The following is a 26252-nucleotide window of genomic DNA, read 5'->3' as shown; positions in this document are numbered from 1 at the left end:
GGGGAACTTTCACCTCTACTGTCCCCACTGAGTCTCCTGTGCACGGTAACATCAATATGATGGTTGAGCAGGTGACTAGCACAATAGTTTCTGCAGCAGAAAACGCGATTTCTCGCTCTTTAGGGTGCCCCAGGCATATGGCAGTCCCTTGGTGGTCACCGGAAGTCGCTGAAGCAGTTAAGGAGTGTCAGCAAGCTCTGCAGTGGCATAAATGGCACCCTTCCCTGGAGCACCACATAGCTCTTAAATGGCTCTATGCCCATGTTCACTACCTTATCAAACAAAGGAAGAAGGAGTGTTGGGAGAGATACATCTCCACCATTGGGTGCCACACGTCACCTTCCCAAGTCTGGGCAAACATCAAACGTCTTTTTGGGTACCAGGCCCCAACAGCTGTCCCCGGTGTTACCATAAATGGCGAGTTATGTACCGACGCAAACGCTATTGCCAAGCACTTTGCTGGAGCCTCTGCGTCGGAGAATTACCCTCCAGCCTTTTGCTCACCCAAACGGCGGCTGGAACGGATTGTCCTCTCATTCATTACACACTGCAGTGAATCCTGTAACGCCCCATTTACAGAGTGGGAGCTCCTCAGTGCCCTTGCACACTGCCATGACACCGCTCCTGGGCCTGATCGCATCCACAGCCAGATGAATAAATATCTCTCATCTCACTACAAGCGACATCTTCTCGTCATATTCAACCAGATCTGGTGCAATGGAGGGAGAGCACCATCATTCCGGCGCTCAAACCCAGTTAAAACCCGCTTGATGTGGATAGCTGGGTTGGGTCGGGTCCTGGAGTCACATGGCTTGCTGGCTCCATGTCAGGGCGGCTTCCACCAGGGTCGCTCTACCACTGATAATCTTGTGTCCATAGAGTCTGCCATCCGAATAGCCTTTTCCAGATGGCAACACCTGATTATTGTCTTTTTTTACTTACGTAAGGCATACGACACGACTTGTCGACGTCATATCCTTGCCACATTTTATGAGTGGGGTCTTGGGGGGACCACTCCTGATTTTTATCCAAAACTTCCTGTCCCTCCGTACTTTCCAAATCCAATTTGGTGACTCCTGTAGTTCCATCCATATCCAGGAGAATGGAGTCCTGCGGGGCTCTGTATTGAGTGCTCTCTATTTTTAGTGGCCATTAGGGGTCTAGCAGTGGCTGTCGGGCCGTCCGTCTCACCTTCTCTGTATGCAGAAAACTTCTGCACTTCGTTCTGCTGCTCCAGTACTGTTGTTGCTGAGCAGCACCTCCAGGGAGCCATCCACAAGGTGCAGTCATGGACTCTAGCCTACCGCTTCCAGTTGTCAGCTGTAAAGTCGTGTGTCATGCACGTCTGTCGGCATCTTACTGTTCATCCGGAACCCACACTTTATCTTAAAGACGATCCACTCACTGTAGTGAAGACATGTCAGTTCCTAGGGCTGGTTTTTGACACTCGATTGACTTTGCTCCATCATCTTCGTCAGCTTAAGCAGAAGTGCTGGCAGCGCCTCAATGCCCTCCGTTGCTTGAGCAACACCAATTGGGGTGCAGATCGCTGTACACTACTGCAGCTCTACAGAGCCCTTGTCCAATCCCGAATTGACTATGGGAGTGTGGTTTATGGTTCGGCAGTGCCTTTAGCATTGCATTTACTCAACCCTGTGCACCACTGTTGGGTTCGATTGGCGACAGGATCTTTTAGGACAAGTCAGGTGACCAGTGTACTGGTGGAGGCTGGTGTCCCTCCACTGCAGATCAGACATGCGCAACTGCTTGCTAGTTATGCAGCACACATTCATAGTTCCCCTGAGCATCCGAATTACTGTCTCCTTTACCTGCCCGTGGCAGCCCATCTTATGCCTCGGCAGCCCAGATCGGGGCTAATCATTGAGATTTGCGTGTGGTCCCTTCTCTCCGAACTGGAGTCCTTCTCTTTACCATCTCAACTTGTGGTCTGTTCACGTACGCCTCCATGGTGTATGCCTTGGCCGCAGCTTTGTCTGGACCTTTTGCATGGCCCTAAGGTCTCCATTAACCCCTCCACTCTCTGCTGTCACTTCCTCTCGATTCTTGAAGTGTTCCGGGGCTCTGAAGTGGTTTACACCAACGGCTCAATGGCTGATGATCACATAGGCTTCACATATGTTCATAGAGAACATGTTGAGCAGCACTCCTTGCCAGTTGGCTGCAGTGTTTTCACTGCAGAGCTGGCGAGCATATCTCGTGCTCTTGATTACATCTGCTCATGCCCTGGCAAGTCATTTCTCCTGTTTACTGACTCATTGAGCAGCCTAAAAGCTATCGACCAGTGCTACCCTCACCACCCTCTGACAGCGTCCATTCACGAGTCCATCTATGTCTTGGATCAGTTCCGCCATTCCGTGGTGTTTGTGTGGACCCCAGGACATGTCGGAATCCCTGGCAACGAACTTGACGACAGGCTGGCCAAACAGGCGATGCGGAAACCGCCTCTGGAGATAGGCATCTTCGAAGCTGACCTGCGTTCTTTCTTACACTGCAGGGATTTCTGGTTTTGGGAGACAGAATGGCATAATAGCACACACAACAAACAGTGTGTCATTAAGGAGACTATGAATATGTGGAAGTCTTCCATGCAGGCCTCTCGCAGGGAATCAGTTGTCCTCTGCCGGCTCCACATTAGCCATACGTGGTTAAGGCATGGTTACCTACTCCATTGCGAGGACCCACCTCAGTGTTGCTTTGGCTCCCAAATGACAGTCGTCCACCTCTCATGTACTTTCAAGTGTGTATCTTTACACCATTAATTATTATAACAATGTATAATCACATGGTGTGACTAATTAAATTATAAAATATATGCCGATCACAGTTTTGTGTTTATAAAGACATCCATTATAAGGGATTTGCAGCTGCTAAATGGATGCACTTCTTCCAGTTGTCATGTGTGGCTCGCTTTTGATGCCTACATTCACCCAGATTATATCTCATTTGTACTCAGTAGTAATGCTGATAGATGTTATCAAGTTCTATACAGCAGTGAAATAGAGTCCTGAATATTTTTGATGATTTGGTTGAATGTGAGTCTTAAAACTTATACATTAGTACATCTACATCCATATTCTGCAAACTGTTGTCAAGTGCACAGCAGAGAGTACTTGCCATTGCGCTAATTATTACAGCTTCTTCCCATTCCATTCATATAGGAAGCAAGGGAAGAATGACTAAACACCTCTTTGCACACTGTAATTTGTCTATTCTTGTTATCACAGTCTCTATTGGAGCTATATGTAGAGGGCTGTAGTGTATTTCTAAATCCATTGTTCTTAAAATTTATCAGTAGGCTTCTTTGGATGGTTTGCATCTATCTTCAAATGTCTGCAAACATATGACCATTTGTGCTGCCCTTCTCAATATTCTACCAGTGAACCAAAGTCTGCCACATGATTTACCTATCACTGAGCCTTTGTGATCACTACATTTTATGTCCGTGCAAATTGTTACACCCAGTTATGAATTGATTGATTCAAGTTGTGACTCTTTGATACTGTAATCATAGGATAATATGTTTTATTATTTTCTGAAATTCCCAATTTTGCATTTCTGTACACTTAAAACAAGTTTACAATATTTGCACCAATTTGAAATCTTATCTATATCCAACTAAATATTTGTGTAGCTATATTTGGACAGTGCTTCATTATACATAACTGCATCATCTGTGAAAAGTATGAGGTTGCTAATAATATTATTGGGAAGATCATTAATATACAGCATGAACAGTAAGGTCCCAACACACTTCCCTGGGGCACACATGAAGTTAGTTCTACATCACTCTATGATTCACCATCTGAGATAAAATGCTGCGTTCTCCCTCCCAAGAAACCTTCAGTCCAGTCACAAATTTTGCTTGATACCCCATACAATCACACTTCAGTTTGTAAGTTTAAATGTGGTACTATGTCTAATGCTTATAAGAAATCATGAAATACTGCATGTACCTGGCAGCCTTAATCCATGGATTTCAAGGTGTCACATGAGGAAAATGCAAGTTGAGTTTCACATGATCAGTATTTTCAGAATTGATGCTGACTGGAATGGAGGAGGTCATTCTACTTTAGATACCTCGTTACATTTCAGCTGAGAATATGAGGGGTGTTTGAAAAGTCCATGCAAAAATAAAAACTACTTATGTATTTGGGGTAAACCATTTTCATTTTTTGACGTAGTCTCCTTTTAGACTTATACACTTCCTCCAACGCTGTTCTAATTTGTTGACACCTTCAGAATAATAGGAATTGTCCAAGTCTGCAGAATAACTATTAGTTGCTCCAAACACTTCCTCATTTGAATAAAATCTTTGTCCTGCCAGCCATTTCTTCAAATTGGGGAACAAATAGTAGTCTGAGGGAGCCAAGTCAGGAGAATAGGGGGGGGGGGGTTAACCAAGTTGGAATCTTATTTCCATTAATTTTGCAACAACAACTGCTGAGGGGTGTGCTGGTGCATAGCCGTGATGGAAAAGAACTTATTTACAATCCAATCATCGGCGTTTTTCTTGCAGCTCAGTTTTCAAATGGTCCAATAATGATGAATAATATTCACCTGTAATAGTTGTACCCTTTTCCAGATAGTCGATGTGGATTATCCCTTTCAAATCCCAAAAGACAGTCGCCATAACCTTTCCGGCCAAAGGAATAGTCTTCGCCTGTTTTGGTGCAGATTCTCCCTTGGTAAAACATTGTTTAGATTGTTGTTTGGTCTCAGGAGTATAGTAATGTATCCATGTTTCATCAACAGTGATGAAACGACGCTTAAAGTCCTGCGGATTTTCCTGAACAGCTGCAAGCCATCCTTGCAACACTTCACACGATTCCATTTTTGGTCAAGCGTGACCAATCGCAGAACCCATCTTGTGGATAGCTTTTTCATGTCCAAATGTTTATGCAAAATATTATGTACCCCTTCATTTGAGAGGCCCACAGCACTAGCAATCTCACGCACCTTAACTCTTCTGTCATCCATCACCATATCGTGGATTTTATCAATGATTTCTGTAGTCGTAACCTCCACAGGGCGTCCAAAACGTTCAGCATCACTTGTCCCCACATGGCCACTCTGAAAATTTTGAAACCACATGTACTGTTCTAATCGAAGGTGCAGAGTCACCATAATGTTTATCAAGCTTCTCTTTAGTCTCCTGAGGCGTTTTGCCTTTCATAAAGTAATGTTTAATCACCACACGAAATTCTTTTTCGTCCATTTTTTGACAATCACTCTACTTCCTTGGTTCACACGAATGCCAAACACAAATAAATAGACCATTATGGCTGAAACTTGGTGTAAATTTTTTCCAAAGATGCTACTACCTAAACACGTTCTCGACATGTGCCGGTAGTCCCATCTCTCTGACTTTGCATGGGCTTTTCAAATGCCCCTCATATGTCATGAGTTTCTACAGCAAATGGAAATTAAGAATAATGTATGGTAGTTTAGTGGATTACTTTTGTTACCCTTCTTGTAGACTATTGTGACCTGTTAGTAGAAAATAATCACCATTGCTCGTTTTGACAACCAAATTACCATGACTTCTTTCGTTACTGAATTTGGTGACTGGAAAATTGTAGTAGCTTGTTTGCCATGGGAAATAGATTTTGTCAGTAGCAGTGAAGCATAGGTCACACCTGTCTACAAGAAAGGTGACAAAAGTGATTCACAAAATTGTTGTCCAGTTTCACTGACATCCATCTGTCGTAGAAACCTAGAACATATTGTGAGCTCAAACATAATGAGGCATCTCAAACAGAATGAGCTGTTTCGTGCTGTTGAGCGTGCAATCTGAAAACAATAACTATATGGAACCCAACTTGTGCTTTTCTCATGTGAGATCCTGAATGTCATGGATTAAGGCAGTTAGGTACATGCAGAATTTCTAGAGTTTAGAAAAGCATTTAAATCAGTACCACACCTTGGTTTATAATCTTAAGTATGATTGTATGGGATATCAATTGAACTTTGTGACTGGACTGATGATATTTTCGTAGGAAGGACACAGAAAGATATCTTGGATGAAGAGTCAGTGATATATGTGGAGTTAATTGTAGGTGTGTGGGGAAGCGTGTTTGAACCTTGTTGTTTGTGTTATATGTTAATGATCTTGCAGATAATTTTAGTAGTAATCTTTTTGCAGATGATGCAGTTATCTATGATGAAATACTGCTCAAAAAAAGATCTTGATAAGATTTCAAAACTGGGCAAAGATTGGCTTTCAAAGTGCAGGAATGCAAAATTCTGCACATCACAAAATGAAAAAAAACTGTATTTTCATATAAGTACGATATTGTCACCTAGAAGAAGGTGTAATTATATGAATGACTAACACTAGCTTCACTTAACGAACGTTTATTCAGCACTTGCACATACAAGAGTGTGGGTGAACTGCCTCTGGCCAGGATATGTATGGTATATATACAATTACAGAACATTCCAGTACAATGATCTTGACATTTGTGGATACGTCTAGAATGCACTCAAACCGAATACAGAAATTAAAATTTTGCAGTTCAGGTGAGTTTGAACTCGTGACCCTTCATGCAACAGTCTAGTATCATAACCATTACACCACAGTTTCTGCGACATTGCACTCTGCTTAAGATAACAGCGTCTTGGTGTTACGTCCTACCAGTCCGGGAACGAGTCATCGGTCCTGGATACTCCGACTCTCGATGACTGATGTTCGTCCTGGCAGTGATCTTCTTAGAGCTTCCTTTGCTGCTACACTCTTCATCACCTTTCTGCTTGTTGCCTATCACTGGAGCTTCGAATTTACCGTGAGTTGCAGGATCCATATAGGGCTTCATTCAAAGGACATGGACCTTGTCTCTGATCTTCCGTCATCTCGTGTCAGGGTCGAAATCTTCAACTTCATAAGTAACATCAGACAACTGGCCTACAACCTTATAAGGTCCAAAGTAGCACCTGAGGAGCTTCTCAGAGAGATCAACCTTCCGAACAGGAGTGAAGATCCAGACGAGGTCACCAGGCTGGTAGACAACAGGGCGATGCTCGTATCACACCTTCAGCGATCGTTTTCTTGAGCCTGCAGCATGCGGAGTTGAGATAACTGTCAAGCTTTCTCAGCTCTGGTTAACACCTGGCTAATGTAGTCATCGTCCACGTCATCAGGATGTAATGGAAACACAGTGTCCATCGGCGTACTCGCCTCATGCCCATACACCAGGAAAAATGGCGTAAATCCTGTGGTGTCTTGTTTGGCGATGTTGTAGGCAAACGTAATGAAAGGTAGCTCCTCATCCCAGTTGCTCTGCTCAACATTGACGAACGTTGATAGCATGTCGACGAAAGTCTTATAGAGGCGTTCAGTAAACCCGTTAGTTTGTGGATGGTAGGCAGTCGTCATGTGATGAGTAATGTTGCACAGATGGTTTATCTCTGTTACAAGATTTGATTGAAAAACTTTCCCTCAATCTGTAATTAACAACCTTGGGGCACTGTGTTTTAATACAATGTCTCCCACGATGAATTTGGATACCTCGAATGCTTCGGTTGTTTTCACGGCTTTTGTAATGGCATAGCATGTCAGATAATCAGTGCAAACAATAATCCATCTATTGGCACTAGCAGATGTTGGAAATCATCCAAGGAGGTCAATCCCAACATGTTGGAAAGGCATTTCGGCTGGTGGAATTGATATGAGTCGTCCAGGTGGTTTCTGACTAACTGCCTTTCTTCTCTGGCACTCCCAACAGTGTGACACATAGTGACGGACACTCCTAAATAAACCTGGCCAGAAAAATCTCTTGCAGATCCTATTGTATGTCTTAATAAATCCTAAATGTCCAGCCTCAGGTGTGTCGTGGAATTTCTGTAGAACATCTAAGCACATGTGTTTAGGAATCACTGGTAGCCACCTCCTTCCAAACGGATCAAAGTTTTTCTTGCAAAGTAATCCATTAACTGCCTTAAATTGTCCTTTCACACCCTCTGACCGATTTAAGGTAAGCATAATTTGAGATATCTTGGCATCCTTCTTCTTCTCAGCAGAGAGATCCTGGAGTGCAGCGAGACAGTCACTATCTCCATCAAAGTCTTGGTGGTCTTGACAGGGTTTCTTGAGAGACAATTGGCATCTTGCTGTTTTCTTCCACTTTTGTACAGTATGATAATGCTGACCAACAAAGTGAATGATATGAAACATCCTGGCAGATTAAAACTGTGTGCCCGAGCAAGACTCAAACTCGGGACCTTTGCCTTTCGCGGGCAAGTGCTCTACCATCTGAGCTACCGAAGCACGACTCACACCCGGTACTCACAGCTTTACTTCTGCCAGTATCTCGTCTCCTATCTTCCAAACTTTACAGAAGCTCTTCTGCGAACCTTGCAGAACTAGCACTCCTGAAAGAAAGGATATAGTGGAGACATGGCTTAGCCACAGCCTGGGGGATGTTTCCAGAATGAGATTTTCACTCTGCAGCGGAGTGTGTGCTGATATGAAACTTCCTGGCAGATTAAAACTGTGTGCCCGACCGAGCCTCGAACTTGGGACCTTTGCCAGGAAGTTTCAGATCAGCGTACACTCCGCTGCAGAGTGAAAATCTCATTCTGGAAACATTCCCCATGCTGTGGCTAAGCCATGTGTCTGCTATATCCTTTCTTTCAGGAGTGCTAGTTCTGCAAGGTTCGCAGAAGAGCTTCTGTAAAGTTTGGAAGGTAGGAGACGAGATACTGGCAGAAGTAAAGCTGTGAGTACCGGGCATGAGTCGTGCTTCGGTAGCTCAGATGGTAGAGCACTTGCGCGCGAAAGGCATAGGTCCCGAGTTCGAGTCTCGCTTGGGCACACAGTTTTAATCTGCCAGGATGTTTCATATCAGCACACACTCCGCTGCAGAGTGAAAATCTCATTCTGGAAAGTGAATGATGGTCTGTAGCAACTGTGAATGGCCTTCCATAGAGATACTGTTGAAATTTGCATGTGGCCAAGATCACAACAAGACATTCTCTTTCTGTAGTTGAGTAGTTTCTCTTGGTTTTTGTAAGTGTCCTAGAAGCATAGGCTATAACCTTCTCTTTTCCATCCAAAATTTGCACCAGAACAGCACCAATCCCATGCCCAGTGGCATTTGTGTGTAGTTCTGTAGGTGCTCTCTCATCATACAAACCAGGCACAGGGTCAGTCATCAGAGATTTTCACAGCACACTGAAAGAATCTTGTTGAGCACCACCCCAGATAAATGTAGCACCGGCTTTTAACAACTCTTGGAGTGGCCTGGCTTTAATACAAAAATCTTTGTTAAAACGACAGTAATAAGAACATAATCTGAGGAAGCTTCTCGCATCTCTAATACTTTTAGGAATAGGAAATTCCATTATAGGTCTCACCTTTTCTGGGTCTGGCCGCTCACCTTTGTTTGACACAAGGTGTCCAAGTATTTTGATTTCTTTTGCTCCAAAGAGACGCTTTCTTGGATTAAGTTTCAGCCCGCCTTGTTGGAGACACTTAAGAAAGGCCCTCAGTCTTTTTACGTGTTCATCAGATGTCTCTGAGAACACTTTAATGTCATCTAAATAATAAAGACTCATTGTCCACTTCAGATGACCTACAATATTATCCATCATCCATTCAAAAGTTGCTGGTGCATTACACAAACCAAACGGTATTACCTTAAACTCATACAAGCCCTCAGGGGTGATGAATGCAGTTTTCTCATCATCAGCCTCATCTACTTCGATTTGCCAGTAACCTGAGTACATGTCTATGGTTGAGAAAAACTTAGCCTCCTTCTGACAATCTAGTGTATGGTCAATTCTTGGAAGGGCGTAAATGCCCCCTTTAGTTATCTTATTAAGCTTCCTGTAATCAACACAAAAGTGCTATCTGCCATCCTTCTTCTTAACGGGAACCACTGGTGCCAACCATGGGCTCTGTGAAGGCTGAATGATGTCATTCTTCATCATTTTCTCTACCTTGTCGTGAATTATTCGACGTTCCGTTGCTGACACATGGTATGCTCTCTGGCTTATTGGTGGATGGTCTCCACTGCTAATCCGGTGCATCACCGTCGATTTGTCTACTTTGCTTTTCACCTGTGGATTGAAGCATTCAGATAACTCTTGAAGCATGGCAAGTAGCTTCTTCTGTTGTTCCTTAGTGAGATTTGGTGACAGTCAAGCTAGAAGATGTTGTCTCATAGTGGTAGTGCTAATTTTGCCCACAGACTCGGCACGGGAGGTTTCTATGGCTCTTTCTGCAATTAATGGCTCAGCGTTTCCTACGCACATGTGTCTTGGAAGGATCTGCGGTTCTCGGCAACAGTTGACTATCCACAGTTCACCGAATCCGTTCGTAAATGAGACAACAGAGGCTGGAATGACCAAGTTGTTCTTCAGTGGTATGCTTCTCTTACATTCCACTTCAAGATCTGTGGGTTGATGCATGGCATGACACATGACAGTTACCTTTCTAGCACTGACTGCAGGATTGATCACTTCATCCAGCACACATAGTCTCCACACACTCAGATGTGCATCTTTCTGTCCATAGTATCTCATCTCATCTAGCACAATCTATAATTCCCTGAGAAGCTTTTAAAAAGTCCCATCTGAGAATGACGTCATGACTACACTCTTGTAAGATGATGAATTCTAAGGGCTGTGTATGGCCACTTATACCCACATGAATGACACAACTTCCTGTAGGTTTTACATATTTCCCATTAGCCACCTTCAGGAGAGATGTTTTGTTGTCAACAAATACAGTTTTCTTCAACTGCCAACAGTACTTCTCTGAAATGTCTGAATATGTTGCTCCAGAGTCCACAAGAGCTTGGGCTGGTCAGCCATCCATGAGGATATTGACGTAGTCTCCTATCATTTTTGTAGTGATTGAGTGCGGAGGATTTTTCTCTTCGGCGGCCTCACCTCCAAAGAATGTTGCACCCTTTAGTTTTCCGGGTTGCAACAGCTAGGTGATCAGCTGGAGCTTCTAAACGGCTATGGAGACCTTGATTGGTGTGTTGGGGAGCATCCTCTCCAGTGGCTAGCTTGCGGTGATAGTGACCTACATCGTCCTGCACCCACATCATCTTGTTCGTCTTCGTCGTCTCGGAGTTGGCACCGGCTAAGATCGCTTTGCTGTCTTCTGGTGCAGACATCTTCAAATATTCGCTGCCTTTCTCGACAATAGCGCACCATATGCCCCAGTTGTCCACAGTGGGAACATACTGGTTGGTTAACCTGGGTCCTCCAGACGTCAGTCTTCCTTGGTGCCCAAACAGGTTCCTCATGCGGCATTGTAGTAACGTAACTTCACCTAGGTCTCAACTTTTTCACTGTTTTAAAGGGAAATGAAAGACGAGAAATTGGGTTCAATGTCTGTTCCACTTCCTCCCTTATGACCTCTTGAAGCGTCTCAGTTTTTTGCTTGTTGTGCAATCCAAATGCCTTCTGAACTTCCTCTCTCATTATCTTATGAAGAATGCTTGTGAAATCACTTCCTTCCTCCTTCATAGACATTGATACCATGTTCAAACTTCTTGCGTGTAATTCTTTTTTGTTGGATTGTCTTGATATATTGGCACCATTTTATGAAGTCATCTGCTGTCGAAACCTCCTTCAGAAGTAGGGCTTGATACATGTCGTCAGCAACACCCTTCATGAGATGTGCAACCTTATCTTCCTCCTTCATACTATGATCCACTATTTTACATAGCTCCAAGACGTCTTGAATGTAGGATGCTATAGTTTCTCCAGGACGCTGTGCTATGCACCTTAATTTATCTACAGCCTTGCACTTCTGTCATTGTGTGTCACCGAAATACTTGTGCAGTTCCACCTAGAATGCTTCACAGCTTGTGAGCTTCTCCTTGTTGTTCTCATACCTTTACTTGGCAGTGCCCTCCAAATAGAGTAATACGTTAGCCAACGATGTGCTCATATACCTTCAGCCACTTGTTTGGATCTTGGCCATCGACACGAGAGAACCCAGAAGGATGTCTCATGTGGTGGCACATAGTTGTTGTCATCGTAACATCCTCTCCTTCTTCTGTCTTTGATAGATTGCAATCTGTTAAATACGGCCCAAACTCTGGTTCCTCAACACGTAAATGGCGGCTCTGTCGTGGCCTGGTGGGAGCCACTATGCAACAAGTTCCAATACCCAGCAACTCCATGAGAATAACGTCAAGAAGAAGAGGGTGTAATTAGATGCATGATGAACACTAACTTAACAAAGGTTTATTCAGCACTTGCACATGGAAGGGTGTGGAGCAAACTGCCTCTGTCCAGAACATTTATGGTATATATACAGTTACAGACCATTCCACTACAATGATTCTTGACATTTGTGGATACTTCTAGAATGTATTTTTACAGTTCAGGTGAGTTTTGAACTCATGACCCTGGATGCAACAGTCTAGTATCATAACCACTACACCACAGTTTCTGCGACAATATGAACGATTTGTAATTATAAACGGTCAACTCATATGAATCGTTGGGTGTAGGGACATAAAATTCAGTGAACACATAGGCTCAGTGAAGTTAAAATCTGCGTTATTAGGCTGTGTCATGTTTCTTCTAAAATGTTTGGCGTTTCGACCCCTCTGCTGGAATCTTCCTCAGGATCTTTTGGTGTCCACTACTCGTAGAACAGTGTCGGAGACGAGTGTCACATCCACTTATAAAGGGGAAATTTTCTGACGTTCGTGCTGGAGAAGTGATAGTATTGGTTAAAATTCATATGGCTACCATTGGTGGGCCATACTCATAGGCTAATACAGAAGAAGGGGTGTTGGTAGCTCATCTGCTGTGGATACCATTGGCGGTCATTGTCATTGGATAGAAAGGTACAATTCCACACTTATGCTGGAGAAGTGTTATTGGTTGAAATGCCGGCTACCGCTATTGATTGGTCATCATCAGTGGCTAGATTCAAAACAGACAGAGCAAGAGAGAGGGTATGTTTACCCAAAATATTATTGTCCACCGAGGTGTCTTGCAGCGTGTTGTTAATGCCGCTCACACACCGCGGCCGCGTATTTACTTCCTTGATGGTGGGGAGCCACAATGTCGGAAGCCTGTAGCCGCCATCTCTATTGAAATTAGATGCATTCTTAGAAATTTCAACTGCTTCTTGGACCTTTCTTCTATAAATGTTTGTTTCATTAGCCAGTACATGTACGTTATTAAAATCAATGTTAGAGCCACAGTTCTTGTGATGTTCTGCTACTGCCGATTTTGCACTTTGTTTTAGCTGCTTGTGCCGTTCGTGTTGCTTAATGCGTTCTTTAACAGTTCTTCCCGTTTCGCCTATACACACTTTGCCGCAGCCACATGACACTAGGTAGACCCCTGCATTGTGGAGGTAATCAGGTGCATCCATTTACCGTCGGGAAAAGTCTTTTATTTTTTTATTTTTTTGTCTAAAGAAAGATGTCAGAGAACCATTTTTCTTTAAAATTCTGCTTATGTGACCCCAGAAATGAACAATAACCTGATGGAGTGAGAAGGCGGTTCCTCGTCATTCTTATTAGCGGTATAAATATTCCGCCTAAAAGCCCTGTCGATTGAATAACTATCATACCCACTTGCCTACAATGTCCTCTTTAAAAAAATTCAACTCCGATTCTAAGTTGTCGTCATCACTGATACGGAGGGCACCTTGAAGACAGAGTGTTGAGTACTGCTTGCTTCTAGGCTGGGTGGTGGTGCGAAGTGGCCTCTAAATACCTGTTTGTGTTAGTCGGCTTTCTGTGCACTCTGTGACCTAGTGTTGTCAGATCTTCTGTATATCAACACATCTAGGAACGGGAGACTGACCTCACTCTCAACCTCCAAGGTGAATTTGATTTTGGGGTGAATTCCATTTAAGAAATTGTGGAATGCATAAAGTTCTTCTTTGCTGTGTAGCCATATAACAAATGTATTGTCCACATAGCAGAGCCAGCAAGAAGGCTTCAAAGGAGCACTACGTAACGCTTGTTGCTCAAACGTCAGCTGCAACTGGTGAAATGGGTGAGCCCATGGCAAGGCCGTCAGCCCATTCATAGAATTCACCATTGTATTTAAAATAGCTTGAATGAAGACATAATTCAATTAAGTCACAGACATCTGGAGCAAAATTCTCTCTTATGATCTCCATTGTATCTGATACTGGGACGTTAGTAAATAACAGCTGGTTGGCAGGTAGTGTTAATGACATAAAAAGCTGTGCAGTGTTTTCAGCAGAGATGGTATATGACATGGCTGCTTTCATAGGTGACACGGGGTAGGATAAGCCTCTGACAGGAGTGGAGTAGGAAGTGCTGGGTGGGTGAATTTGGCAGGCCTTGCACCTGTTTCTTCCACAGGATATAATCCCTGTGCAAAGGGTGAGGAACAGGAGTGCCATAGGGATGAAATTGGATATTCATTAAGGAATTGCACATTGTTACTATGGGCCCCCCATAACAAATGTGAGGAAGATGGCCTGTGGGTAAAATCATCACCATATTTAGAATTATTTCATAGTGAGCAGAGAAATTCAGAATTGGCACCAGTATACTAACGAAATTGTGCAGTATTTTCTGATAGACATCCAAGATAAATTTTTTACCACAGTTATCTAGTTCAGTTCTATATGTCAGCTCCTCACAAATTAAATTTTATGTTTATTTACTGATCCACAGCTTATTTTTCTGACACTGGTATATTCCAACTTCACACAAAGCAATGTCATATTTGTAAGTTATATAACACTGAGTAATGTAGATATTTTGATGTCCATACAAGCTGCTCAAACAGGACAGTAACTTTGAAAAACTATAAAACTTGACTGTTAACTACTGAGAATGTCTTGTGAGACTTCTGCCTTCAGAATATCAGCTGGGTTTGTAAGATAACTGGAAGCATGGCACATTTATGTTGGAATCTGCTCTGATTTCCACAATCTGAGGATGAGCTTACTGTGTTTTGATAGCTAGTTTATGGGTAAAAGTACAAATTATTTCAAGAAAATAAATTGCAGATGGATGTTGTATCTTTTATAAATTGTCTTCTATTCTCACCATAATTACAGTGTTCAACACTGATCCCAATGGAGAGGATAAAATTATTTTAAGGTATTCCCCTCATTATGTGTGGCTACATGTTTCAGATGTATTACAGTATGCATGTGCATGTGAACTCATACTGCCTAATAGTACAATTATAATTATCGCACTTCACATATCCCTACTAGTAAGTTTTTCTTTCTTAACTCTCACCATTGTAACGTGTAATGTGGCAGCATGATATTCAGCAGTGAAAAGTCCAGGATAGAATGTAACAATATTATGAAAAGGGTAGTAGCTACTTACCATATAGTGGAGACCCTGAGTTGCAGATAGGCACAACAAAATGACTGGGAAAAAATGAGCTTTCGGCAAACAAGGCCTTCATCAGAGATAGAAAACACACACACACACTGTTTGTGTGTGTGTGTGTGTGTGTGTGTGTGTGTGTGTTATATCTGAGACAAAGGCCTTGTTGGCTGAAAGCTCATTTTCTGACAGTCTCTTTGTTGTACCTATCTGCGACTCAGCGTCTCCGCTACATGGTGAGTAGGAACTATCATTTTCATAATATAGCAACATGTTATTGATTTATAGGTTGGTACATGAACAGATGAAAATAAAGATTTAAATTTGTGTGGGACAACCAAATGCTTATTGAGTAATATATATTTTATTTTTATCTTTTAGGAGTCTGAGTGAAAGGTGTCATTGAATTTGTCAAAGGATGAAACTGACTTTCTGTGAGAAAGGCTTGGTTATCAAGAAAAAAGAAGAAAAGAAATTACATTACAGATTTGAAGTGTGTCTAAAATCTATCAGAACAATGAGGAGAAGTCACAAAGGTATCCATTCCTATGCCATGTCAGCTTCAGAGGAACTGCTGTTTAGCATTTTGAGTGATAGTGACCCCATCCAAGTGTTTAGTAAGAACATTTGAACTTTGGACCTCTCTTAGTCTCATTAACTCTTTCAGAAATTCTTCTAACTGCTTTTTAGGTCAGTTTATCTCTTTTGCAACATAATTACTTTTGGTTACCTTTTCAGTTTTGCATGTTCCTTGTAGCTAATCAAGTTTTCAGACTTCATGAGCAAACACTAACAAAGGCAGACCTTCATCTCAGGAAACAGAAAAACCATTGCTATATTACTCCATACTGTCACCAATTACTAATGAGTATCCCCATGAATGATTCATATTTGAAGTGTGTATAATGTTACATAACTATGACATTAAGTTATTAAGCATATGTTTGACTATCTTGTATTAGAAAAAGCCATTGTCCATTGCAAAAAACTTAATGAAGTTCTGTGATTACCGCAAAGTTGGAACACCAAATTAAAATCCCATTCTAAAATTATCCACTTATTCTGTAAGCATGTTTACTTTCCTAGTGTTTGTACAGTGCTGTTTTGTATATTTGTATTTGCTGCTTCAATTATGTGGTGTGACTTGTTTGGAGGCTACAGTTTTTTAGGGACCAGAACTTTTATATCATCCATTATTTTTCTTAATTATTCTGAAAAACACTAGGTGGTGATGTGCACATCTCAAGTAGAGAAATGGAAAATGAAAAAAAAACTTCATCAGAAATACACAATTGATTAAGAAGGGAGCATCTACTTTAAATTTGGTTATTTCATTCATAACAAAATGCTGTCAATAGTGTGTTAAATTCTGTAGCAGCAGAAGAATGGAAGTGCCTTGTGGTTACCTATGCTTCATCACAAGAAAGACAAAATCCACTTTCTACAGTTTATACTGGTTTACAAAAGACATGTTCAATAGCACAAGAATGGATTATCTAGTTTTATAGGTGATCATGTGTACTAATCAGTTTACTTACTTCAGTGACTAGCTCCATGCAAAAGAAATTCAGAGGAATAAATGTGATAGTGGAATGTGATTGTATTCAAAATATGTACAGTGTCTCTTGGCATTCTATTAGTTTGCTAGTCATATCTGTTGTTTTTAAAACTGTGCAGCTATTTACATTGTAATTCTGCTTTTAGTGCAGATAATTTTGTTTTAAATAAAGTGTTAATATTGTTCATCTATATGAAACTTTATCTTTACTGTCTGAGCATGCATTAGTTCTTGGCTACATGTGCCACCCATTAAATAACCAGCAGATTGCAACTGCTGCAGTTACACATAAAGAGCAGTTTTTGATGTCACGGTGTTCTTTCTGACACACACACACACACACACACACACACACATTGGGCTTGCATTCGGGGGGATGGCGTCTGTGTCCATTTATCTTGATTTAGGTTTTCCATTATTTTCCTAAATCACTCCTGGCAAATGCTGTTTCCTTTGCAAGTGCATGGCCAATTTCCTTCCCCATCTTTGAAACAACTTGAGCTCTGTCTCTAATGACCTGAAGATTGACAGGGCGTTAAATCCTAAGACTGCCAAAAATTTTTATAACGGGAAAGCCTATGCAGTCAACTCAGAACTAACATTGATAATCATGCAAGTAACTGTTTCTGTTGCCATTCATAGAGTATTTTTTTCTGTTTTACATATCTAATGTCCAATAAAAGCCCTCTATTAATTTTATTTGAACTTTCTTCTTAAGGCAACACACTTTCAGATAAAAATGATGTTACAAAGCCAAGCGAATGTACTATCTAATTCATTTGGAATCAATGATTTCAATTTACTTTTCACCTTCAAAATCCTCTCTCATAAGTCACAAAATATTCAGTTTCTTATTTGTACATAACTTTACAATAAACTTGCATGAACAGTTGTTTAAATGTATTAGCAGGCTTCCAAACTGTAATCAGTTACAGCAGTTTTGTGGCTTATATAGCTTCAAGTTTATATTCAGCAAAATATTTAGACATAGCTTGTGCATGATATTGACAAAATTAATTTAAAACTAAGTGAAATGATAAAAATTACCTTAAGACTATTGCATGCAAATTTTTAAGACCTATTGTTAATTGATGTCTCTCAAATCTGAGTAACGTTTAATCTTATGCAAGATCTGATAGTGGCTACATCTTCTTTTTGCATAGAAAAATACTATCACCTAGCCAAATGAATATGATATGATAGCATTTCCTAATGTTAATTTGCAGAAAGGTGCTGAAACATATTTTATTAGGTTTTTACACAATAATATAAAAGCTCTAGATTAAATGCCTACAGATTTTTTTTTTTATTTTCGTCATTGTACAAAATATTGTGATAGTTCTTGAATAATTGAAATACAGTCTATTTTTATTTCACTGCTTAAATGCCTCGTTGCATATTGTGATCAGTCTAATCTCATCTTCACTGTTTGTGCAGGAGCAACACACGCAAGGACTGGTTCTTGGTACTTTGTAATTAGTCTTTTAGTTGACATCTATCTCCAAGTGTTTTCCAGCTCATATATATTTCATTGTTTCCATGATGCCCTCCTATGGGTCAAACAAACCTGTTACCAATTGTGCTGTCATTCTTTGTATACATTTCGTATCCTCTTATCTCACATACTTGAGCAATATTCTAGGGTGGGTTACATTTGTAAGCAATGTCCTTCATATTCTTCTTGCATTTCTCCAGTATCTGCTGATGATCTGAAACCTGCCATCTACTTAACCTACAACTGATGATGATGATGATGATGATGGCGATAATGATGATTTGGTGGTTTGGGTGCACAACAGCAAGGTCTTTAGCTACTTACCGTTACTGGTTGCTGGTCAGTGCTTACAGTCCTTGTAGAACCTTGCCTTCTTTGTCACCTGCCACCATTCATCTCTGTCCAGTGCTTTCCTTCTCCAATTCCTGATTCCCATTGCTTTTAGATCTCTTTCATATTTTGGAGCCACCTTTTACTGCATCATCATCATCTTCTCCTTGTCTCCTTGGGCTTTCCTATAAACACTTTCAAACACTCAGAGTTTCCAGCATTCTCTGTATGTGACCAGCCCATGTTATTGACCCATGCTTGATTTTCACTACAGTATTCATGTGTCCATAAAATGTCTGCAGTTCTACTTTTGTCCTCATTTTCCAGCTTTCTTTCTCTCTCACTGCCCCACATCTTTTTCTCAAAATTTTCCTTTCCTATCTCAATCCCCAGCCTTTTTCCTTTGTAGTCACAATCCATACATTACTATATGTCTTAATAGAGTCAAATGTATTTTGATTTTTTGTGTTCCTAATAACATCAGTTTCCACTTGCTATCCTTTCTTGAATTTCTCTTGTTGTCCTGTTACCAAGTGTTGTTATTGAACCGACACATTTAAAAATTTCCACTCTTGATATTCTTTCCCATTTATTTCTATTCAAGTCTCTTCTCTATCTCTCCCGGGACCTCCCATCATCATATATGAGGGCGGTTTGGTGGTTTGAAAAGTTCTCAGAACAGAACAGAAAAAAAGTACTTACATCACAGAAACTTTTTTTTTTTATTTTTCAGTGTAGTCTCCTTGTAGATTAATGCACTTGGTCCAACTATGTTCCAGTGCCTTGACCCCATCTTGAAATGAGTTTCCTCCAGGCTTGCCAAATAGTTGTCAACTATGGCCATCAGTTTTTCATTTGAAGTGAATCTTCACCCACCAAGAAAAATTTTCAGTTTTGGGAAGAGATGGAAGTCTGAAGGAGCCATATCAGGTGAATAAGGTGGGTGTGGCAATGATTCATACCTTAGTTCGTGTAATTTTGCCATGGCATTCTCATGTGTTTTTGATCCAATGCCAAGAATCGCAGCACCCATCTTGCAGATACTTTTTCATATACCCTTTCAGATGACATCTGGCAAGCTTGAGCAACTTCACACACTTTCAACTGGTGATCCTCCATGACTATTTGTGCACTTTTGCAATGATTTCTGGAGTAGTGACACACCTTGGCCGACCACTGCGCAGATCATGATCTAAGCTCTCCCAACCAAATTTAAATTCATTTGTCCACTTGGTAACAGTTGAATATGAAGAAGCAGAGTCCCCCAGTATGTTCTGGAAATTGGCATGAATGTTTTTTGTTTTCATACCTTGCTTTACAAAGTACTTAATCACTGTTTGAATCTTGATTTTTTTCCATCTTCGCAAATCACTATGCAGGAACAACAACAGAGCCACGTCACTGCCACAGCTCTCTTCCAAGAGCACTGACATGGCATGTGTTTACAGGTGACAGTCCAATGAATATCATGTGAATAACTCACTGCGCTAGTGCTGATCTCTCTTGGTGATTATGAGAACTTTTCAAACCACCTTCGTACTTTGTTTCGCCTGTATTCAGCTCCAGTCCTAACTTTCAAGCTGCTTCTTGTAATGCTTCTAAGCTCTGACATCCCTAACAATTAATGCTACATTATCAGCATTTGCCACTACATGCATCTGCCAGTTACATATTGTTCCTCCTGGATTTCTTGACATTTTGCAAAATTTCCTTCTTTAGGGCTACATTACAGAGCATCGCAGAGATCTCATCTTCCTCCTGCAGTTACCTCCCTAAATTGAACTCTCCTGATAACTCCTGCTCTATTCTGAGCTTGCAAAATGTTGCTTTCATTATCATTTTTGTCAGCCTCACTGATTTTAGAGGAATTCTAAAATCTTTCATACTTTGGAGAATCTTTCCTGTCTAGACTGTCATAGGCATGTATAAAATCAAAGTACAGCTGATGAAGTTGCTGTCATATTCATAAAATTTCTCAAGCCCTTGTTACAGTAAAAATATTTGAACCATTGTGGATTTGTTCCTCCTAATTACAGGGACTTTCATATCTCATTATTGTCTCTCATTTCATCCAAGTGCTCTATCTTTCTCCTTTCATACTGCCTTTTCTTCACCCCGTATAACTAATTCACTCTTTCCCCTCTTCTCTTTATTCTCTTTCACCACTAGTCTTGTTTTCTTTTGGACCATTCTTTGCTTTGCTCCATTTATCTCTTAGATTACCTGTGGACACTCCTTGTCAAACCATTTAACTGTTCTTTCGTGTTCTACCCTTCCCAGTACTTCCTCCACAGCTACTCTGATGGTCCTTTTCAGTATCTCCCCCCATTTAGTTTCCATATCCTCTTCCTTCTTTTTGTTCTTTCTTGCCTCAAAAAATGCTTATAATTACCCCTTTTATAATTCTTGCTTCTATTTAATTTTGGAGATATCCCATTTTGTATTACACTTTATGCACTTTTTAATGTGTTTCCTTGGATACCATGGGCTTTTCGCCATCGTCCCACTCTCACTGACGAAATCTATAAGCCTTAGTCTATTATTACTGCGGTTGGGAGTTCACACACAAAAATACAGGAAATGACGCAGGTAGATGGATCAATTTGAAAGTATAGGATTGATTAAATTGGCAGGAGTAATGTGTGACATAAGATGCTGCACCAACAATCAGCTTGGTCTTCTCGCCATCTGTGGTGCGCGGCCGAGACGGCTGATACAGTGTGGCACGTAAGTAGAGGGTGCAGTGCGGTTTGTAAGACGGCAAGAGAAACACAGGAAAGAAGAGAGAGAGGGATGGACATTCAGTATAATTATGCAAAAGCAAATAGTAACAAAAGAAATCAGCACTGGGTTAGGATCGAAGAAAAGCTGTCAGGCAAAAATCAAACGATGGAAAATCCAGGATGGAATGTAACAATGTTATGAGAAGTAAAGTTGCTGTTCACCACATATTGGAGATGCTGAATTGCAGATCTGAAAGTCAGCATCTCAAAGTCAGCATCTCAAAGTCAGCATCTCCGCTACATGGTGAGTAGCAACTTTCCTTCTCATAACATTGTTATATTCCATCCTGGATTTTCCATTGTTTAACATTAAAATTTTTATTTTATTAAATCTGAAAGAATAGAACCTAACACTAATTGCTGTCAAACTAAGTACATTTGCTTTCATTGACCTATGTTTAAGAAAGCTGGTATGTTGTACCCCTCCATTATACCACAGTAAATGTTTCCCCGATACTTCCATTCTCTGCCCCTTCCCGTGTTTCTTTTAAGGCAGCTATGTTCACTTATCTATTTCCTCTCTAATTTCTTGCAATTTGCAATGTGTTTTACACGTCCTCACACTGCAAGTGGCTATCGTAATGTCCAATTTCCTTCTCGTTAACCTTTTTCGTTGCTGGGTCATCATACTGTAACCTGTATCCTTTGGTGGACAACATGTGGTCACTGCAAAAATTCCATTTTACAATGTGGAGTTGTTAGCCCCACACCCAAAGTCCAACGTAGTGGACTAGAATTTTCCTTTGGCCTGGATTCTTCTGTTAGGGTTGGCTTCTCTATGCCAATAGAGCCACCCTTGCCCTATGTGAGACACGATTTGTCCAGTTCTTGTCAAAGCCTGTCTGGCATAATCCTCAACTTCGCTGGAATACACAGACTCTCCTGCCTGGCACTGAATGTGCCTTCAGTGAGGCTGTCTCACGTGGGAGGGGTAGGTCTTTGGCAGCCATTCTAAAATGAAACAAAGTGTGCGCGGCACACACACACACGCACACACATACACACACACACACAAAATTTTAAAATCTGTCATTGCCAGCTGCTCCTCTCCCTACAGTTGCGTGGATCTCTAACCCACCAGTGAAATGACAGCCTGCAGGGGGCAAATTGTGTCCTATCACATTCCTGGCAGCTTTTCCTGCTTGTTCATTTTCCTAAATTCCTGCATGCCCTGGCACTCAGTAGATTGACACCTGCTTCCCCCACTGCTGTAGGATGTCATGTACTAGCTGGACCAGCTTCTCTGATGTGTACGTGTGCTGCACTAGGACACTAAGGGAATTGCAGCAGATATATATGTAAGGGGAAAGTGAGTCTTGAAGACATGGTCGGGGAACGTTTCTGAACAGCCAAGGGGGGTCCCTGCATTTGGAGAAATCAGTGTGCACCACTTTAAAACCATAATACCTATCTAAAAGTTAAAAAAACAGAGATTGAAATATAAAATGAGAAGTGCAGTCTTGTTTATTCATCAAATCAAAAATAATTCTGGGTCTCCTTAGGAGCCAAGTTGGAGTTCTGTGGCAATCTTGGTGTAAAACTAGCCATACCCATCTCTAAAAAGCAGTCCTTCGTGTGAATCACATAGAAAGCCTTTCCATTGGTTACAGTAGTGTGATAAGCAGGGAGTGCATGGCATGCCCAGTGTCTTTTAGGCCTGTCACACCATGAAAAGTTGTTGCCTGCTGTGTAGCAATGGCTCACTAGCCTCAGAACAAAGGCTCAATATGAGGCTAATTCTAAAGGCCCCTGTGCCCAGCCGAATTCCTTCATGTGAATGGCTTCTCTGCTGGTCTCTGGAACATTCCAAATCTGACCTCGAAGCCCTTTTTATAATTTGTTTCAATGCAGTGGGTTGCATCTTACTCCCTCAGTGGCAAAAATGGCCTCCTGAACTTGTTTAGTTACACTTACTGGCTTACGTATTGATTGCAAAAAGTGATCCTTCCCCTTGACATGGAACACAACGAGCTTCCCAATGGGTGAAGTGTCTTGCACCATTTATTTTCTATAAAATAAATTATGTGCAACAGTCATAACTTTCAAAAATTCTAAAGAAAACCCTTTATTTACCCAGATACACACTAAAATTGAGGGGAATTATTGTCTGAATGAGGGTACTATTGCCAAAATTTTCAGTCAGCACAAATGTGGTTTACAACAATGATGTAGAAAGAATTATGTTTTGCAAGCCTCTAAACAATCAAAAATACACAATATATCATGTCACCAGATTTCTGTCCACAAGAAGGGTGTTAGAGTGTCTGCAAGAAAGGTAGTGAAGAGTCTGCAAGAAGGGTAGTAGAAGTAATCCATGAAACTACCGTGTAATATCCCTGACGACGATTTGTTGTAGAATCTTAGAACATATTCTGAACTCAAATGGAATGACCTCCTCCCAGCAAGTAAGCATCAATTCTGAAAACATTGATCATATGAAACTCAGCTGGCCCTTTTCTCACATGATATTTTGCAATCTAAGGATTAAGGTTGCCAGGTGCATGCAGTATTTCTTGATTTCTGAATAGCATTAGACTTATTACCACACTTAAACTTATAAAACTGAAGTATGATCATATTAAGTATCAAGCAAAATTTGTGAGTGGATTGAGGATTTCTTGGTAGGGAGGATGCACCATGTTATCTTTGCTGGAGAGTCATCATCAATTGTAGAACGAACTTCATGTGTGCCACGGGGAAGTGTGCTGATACCCTTGCCATTCATTTGTATATTGATGACCTTGCAGACAATATCAATAGTAACCTAAGACTTTTTTCAGGTGATATAGTTATCTATAATGAAGTACTTTTTGGAAGAAGCTGCATAAATATTCAGACAGATGTTGATAAGATTTCATAGTGGTGCAGAGATTTGCAACTTGCTTTAAATGTTCAGAAACATAAGATTTTGCACTTCACAGAATCAAAAAACCTATAGTATCCTACAACTATAATCGCAATGAGTCACTGTTGAAATTGGCCAACTCATACAAATACCTGGGTGTATCACTTTGTAGGAATATGAAATAAAATGATAACATAGACTCAGTCGTGGGTAAAGCAGATGGTAGACTTTGGTTTATTGGTAGAATACTGGGAAAGTGCAGTCAGTCTACAAAGGAGATTGTGTACAAATCCTCTGTGTGACTGGTTGTTGCTTAGGCAGCACAAATGGTCACAGGTTTGTTTGATCGGTGGGAAGTGTCACAGAGATACTGAAGGAACTGAATGAGAAGACTCTAGAAGATAGACGTAAACTGTCCCGAGAAAGTCTGTTAACAAAGTTTCAAGAACCAGCCCTATATGATGACTCTAGTAATACCTGACAATCCATTACGTATCGCTCATGTGGGGACATGAGGATTAGATTATAATAATTACACACACAGGGTATTCTGACAACATTCTTCCCGCAATCCATACATGAATGGAATGGGAAAAAACACTAATAAATGGTACAATGGGGCATACCCTCTGCCATGCAACTGACGGTGGTTTTCAGAGTATACATGTATGAGTAGACATTTTTAACTTAGCTGATTTTGTGACACCTTCTATACCAATGTGCCAAAAAATGAACTCTAGTATCATTCTTTAATCTCACTAAAACAGCAAAAATTGTGGTGTGCAATAAAGCATATTTTCTACATAAGAGGACTCTAATGATGAAATCTGACTTTATATGATGACAAAATTATGTCCCAGTAGTAATTAATTCAGCACAGCAAGCTGTACCAACTGTTCCCCACGGGGCACAGACACTTGTGAACACCCATAAGCTGCCAAAATGGGGGAAGCCTGCTCACAAGGCAGTCCATCTGCACATGTTCTGTGTGTGCACTAGCCATTTGGCCATCCCTCCATGCCCTGACGGCCTCTCACTCAGGCTACAGCTCAGCTGCCCAATTCCCACATGTCAGCTATTTGGGGAAAAAATATATATATATACCCTTCATTCCAGGGATTCAGATGACAGAAGTGTCTCCTTCAGTTTCCATAAGGTGCTGTGAATTCCTGTTCTCATAAGAATCTCACCCGTGATTTCTACAGACCATTCATACATATTTTAACATAAATTGCTTACAAGCACAGTGTTAGTAACTTGTTCTTGATAGCTACCCAATTGCCAATCAGTTCAGATCTTAACTAATCACTTATATCTTGTTCTTTATGTGTGGCAGATTATCAATATATTAAATCCAAATCCACAATGCAGAAATAAGAAAACAGTCAGAATCAGTGCGTTAACTAAAACTATGCCTAATAAATGCATTTTAAATGCCAAAAGGTGGATTACACTACTTTAACAGATTCTGCAGAAATGTTAGTAAATCAACCTGTGATTCATAGATGTGTTCTCTACACTATTATGTTTTACCTGTTCAGGTAACCTTTCTGTTTGGAGTGGGGAATCTCAAAATTCATTGAAGATAAAGTAAAAATATTGATATCATATGTAGAAATCAATGGAGGATTTTGGAAAAATACAAATGTCTATAGTTGATGTCACTAATGATGGCAGTAGAGTTTAGGCACTTTCTGCACATGTGATGAAATGCATTCTCCAATGGCCATTGAGTGTTCAGTGGTAATATGAGCACTCTGCTGTGAATATCACAGCCAGTGTGAGCATTAAACCTAATTATAGTGAGTTTTTAATCGAATTTTTTATTCCACTTGTTGTGAGTTGTCATTGCTGGTGATAGTGCCAAGCATAAATTCAATTCAATTCAATTTTTATTATCATACAACATGCC

General features: G+C 40.9%; 1 protein-coding gene across 3 annotated transcripts in view; it reads left to right on the top strand.

Annotated features, from left to right (window-relative positions):
* LOC126354842 (transmembrane protein 19) overlaps window positions 1-18252 on the top strand; it is an 85308-nt gene extending 67056 nt beyond the window's left edge. For 2 of the 3 annotated variants that reach the window (XM_050004819.1, XM_050004821.1), the window contains exon 8: window positions 15711-17100. The gene's annotated coding sequence lies outside the window, so the exon portion shown is untranslated. Of the gene's footprint in view, window positions 1-15710 lie in introns of all 3 variants that reach the window. The other variant, XM_050004820.1, reaches the window with a different exon arrangement.
* Window positions 18253-26252: the final 8000 nt, after the last annotated feature.

The sequence above is a fragment of the Schistocerca gregaria genome, chromosome 3, assembly GCF_023897955.1.
Source record: "Schistocerca gregaria isolate iqSchGreg1 chromosome 3, iqSchGreg1.2, whole genome shotgun sequence".
Classification (NCBI taxonomy): Eukaryota; Metazoa; Arthropoda; class Insecta; order Orthoptera; family Acrididae; genus Schistocerca; species Schistocerca gregaria.
This window is presented reverse-complemented; position numbering and strand designations above follow the sequence as displayed.